Source organism: Sinocyclocheilus grahami, unplaced genomic scaffold (assembly GCF_001515645.1).
Source record: "Sinocyclocheilus grahami isolate Dianchi unplaced genomic scaffold, SAMN03320097.WGS_v1.1 scaffold1347.1, whole genome shotgun sequence".
Lineage (NCBI taxonomy): Eukaryota > Metazoa > Chordata > Actinopteri > Cypriniformes > Cyprinidae > Sinocyclocheilus > Sinocyclocheilus grahami.
The window spans coordinates 88,156-91,674 of record NW_015506526.1 but is presented as its reverse complement, the minus strand read 5'-3'; positions in this window follow the sequence as shown (position 1 = coordinate 91,674).

Genomic DNA, 3,519 nt, shown 5'->3' with positions numbered 1-3,519 from the left:
GAGATAACTTCAATTCACAGTCTTTAATGATCACACGGGCAATGTAGGAGACACTGGAACACAAGGAATGACGTTTGAGGACCGACCAACACTAACTGAAAGGACTGGGGCTTTTAAACTCTGGGTGATTGGGAAAACACAGGTGCAAGGAATGACTAATTCACGGCACAACGGCACACCTGGGGAGGGAAAAACACAACACAAAGAGTCCAGGGGCGTGACATTACTCCCCCCTCCCGGTCCTCGCACCGGGGAGGGGTGTGGGTGGGAACTAGGGAGGAGGCTCAGGAGGAGGACGGACGCCCGGGTGGGGGCCGGCAGACCGATTCCAGGGAGGAGACGACGGAGGGAGGAGACAGGAGGGACCCGGAGCAGGAAGAGCACAGCAGGACCCAGGCCACAGCCATAACAGCGGCCCACGGTGGAGCCGATGGAGGGAGGAGCCATGGAGGAGGAATGGCCATCGACTCCAGGGGGCCGACCAACGGCGGCGGAGCAGGTGGTGGAGGAGCCCGAGGCGGAGAGCAAATGAGCCAGGGGGATGCTGAGGATCCGGGGGGCCAGGGTGGAGCCGAGGGCTCTGGCGACCAAGGCGGAGGTGGAGATCCGCGGCAGAGCCGGAGCGACTGAGGACCAAGGTGGAGCTGGCGGGAGGAAGGAGCCCAACGGAGCTGGTGGGACAGAGCGACGAGGCGCAGCCAGAGGAGTGGAGTCCAGAGGCGATGGCGGGTCGACGCCCGACCAAGGCGGAGCTGGAGGGACGAGGGAGCCCGGTGGAGCTGATGGATCGATGGGTGACGGTGGAGGCGAGGGAGCTAGGAGCCGAGGTGGAGCCACTGGGTCTACGGGCCGAGGCAAAGTCTGGGCCTCGGAGGCGGTGAGGGAGACTCCAACCACGGTGACGCTGGAGGATGTCAGTCCCACGGGGCTCGCACCGCAATGATGGTGAGCTGAGGGCGAGCAGAGGGGCTGCCAGCTGACAGCGGTGGAGGAGGCTGGAGCGGGTAGGAGGGGGGGCATTTTCGAGGAGCGGGCACTGGAGGGCGCTCTTGGGCTGGAGCCCTTCCTGGACAGAACTGGGGATCAGGAGCCCTTCCTGGTCTTAACGAGAAATCAGGAGCCCTTCCTGGGCTGAATTGGGGATCGGGAGCTTTTCCTGGGCTGAATTGGGGATCAGGAGCCCTTCCTGGGCTGAACTGGGGATCAGGAGCCCTTCCTGGGCTTAACGGGGAATCAGGAGCCCTTCCTTCTTCGTTCTGGCATTTATGTCCCGCCATAGTTAACTCACCCTCAGCCATGAAGCAGCTCCTCTCCGCGCTCACATCGTCCATGGCTTGCTCCCTCGTGGTGGGCACTGTCACCGGCTCTCGCACCTGGTCTGACGGGTTGGGCTTAACTTCCGAGGTGATCCTCGATTGGCTTCGCTTTGGCTTGCGGCGGGAAATGGCTCTCCGTCATCGGTGGGCTCAGGCTGATGCTCCGTACCGCGGGGAGATGGTGGGCTGGGCTCTGGGTCCGGAGTGGATCCAGCGAGATCCTCCACGGGGCAGATGGTGAGTGGCGACCCGTTTCTCGCCAGAGTCCACTCCACGAAGGCGGCAAATTCCTCCCGAGGACCATCTTCGGACGACAGCGCTCTGCACTCGGCATTCAGGCTTGCATCATAGAAAGAGCACAGCGCGTCGTCCGGATAGCTGGTGATGTTCGCGACCAACAGGAACAGTTTGGTATGGTCCTCGAGAGCTTTGTCTCCCTGCTCCAGCAGGAGGAGGAGGAATTTGGGGCGAGTGAAGGGATCCATGGGGACACAACGGAAAGTAAAAAACATTGAGAAAAAAAACGGAAAACAAACGGAGGATAGAACACGGAAGTTACGGTTTGGGTCGGTCCTTCTGTCACACTTCTCGGGAGGAAAGGAGCGAGGAACATTGTTTGCACCGCTTGCCACATGTATAGTTTAGCTCTCTCTGTCGTCAACGAGGGATTCACATGTGATAAATGCAGGGAAATAGTTAGGCTGACAGAGAAGATTTCAGAATTAGAGACACGCATCCAAACTTTAATTGAGGACAGTAAGAATGTGAGGGTTCTAGATACGGCTTTGGATGCGACTAGCTCAGGGAGCCCTGTACATTGTTCGATTCCGGTTACAATGCCTCCGCAGCAGGGCAACTGGGTGACTGTGAGGCAGCATAGTCGTGGGTCAAAACACCACTCTTCCGTTCCGATCAAAACATCAAACAGGCTCTCCCCACTCAGTGACACACCTGCTGAGAACCCTGATCAAAGTGCTGTAGTTATTGGCGATTCTATTGTACGGAACGTGAAAATAGAGACACCAGCCACCATAGTCCAATGTTTACCGGGAGCCAGAGCGCCTGACATCTTGGCAAATTTAAAAGTGCTGGCTAATGTTAAACGTAAATTCAGTAAGATTCTTATTCAAATTTTTCCTTTCTCTTTGAAGTGTTACAAGCTCTTGGTGCATAAAGAAGATCTGTAAAGTTGCAAAGACTAAAGTCTCAAATCCAAAGAGATATTCTTTACAACAGTTAAGAGTCAACCACGCCTACCTAAAATGGCTTGTTCTAACACGCCCCCACATGTCTACGTCACGATGTGGGAAGATTTGCATAACGCCGCCCAAATGTTCACGCAAAGAAAGAAGGCGTAACTTTTATTCTCTCTGTAGTATTGTTGCCGCCATGCCGTGGATACGCTGTGTTTCATTGTAAAAGCGAAACTACTTTGTTTGGCCTTCCAAAAGAGGATGATATCCACTTTGTCATGCCTGGAGCTGATCCGTGCTGGTCACTGAGGAAATACATCAACTTTGCGCTGTGGATCGCCAAATCAGCTTTCACCATGGACGAAGCGGAGTCCAGCCCGGGGTCGTCACATGTGGTTGCCGCAAGCGTGCCAGCCGCTCCTTCGTCGAATCCGCCGGCCTCGCCGTTCTCAAGCCCACCGGATTTCGCTCACTCAGCATGCCGGCCTCCGCTCATTCAGCCCGCCAGCTGTTCCTCACTCAAGCCCGCCGTGTGTGACGCTGTGTTTCGTTGTGAAAGCGAAACTACTTTGTTTGGCCTTCCAAAAGAGGACACGACTAGCAATCAGTGGTTAAGTTGTATTTACAACACTGTTCCAGAACACTTCAACCCAAATATTCAGATGTGTGCAGCACATTTTATGGAGGACTGTTTCCTGATCCTGGTAGAGAAGACTACAATGCCGGCTGTTCTGACTCACAGACTGCAAGTAAGTTTTTTATATTTAAAGAATTTGTCACTGATGATTCAAACGCAAGTTTTGGGCAGTGTAGAGTAGCGCTTGTTGTTTGTCATTTCTCCGCTCACAAATGCAGACATGGTTTTATGTTTATGCGGCGCGATGCAACGCATAAAAAGACAGTATAAGTCATTATAATCCGTAATTATGTCCTCACTGGATGCAACAAATGCCTCATTTATAATGGGTTTTAATGTTTTTGAATCATTGCTCCGGCCGGACACGGCATCA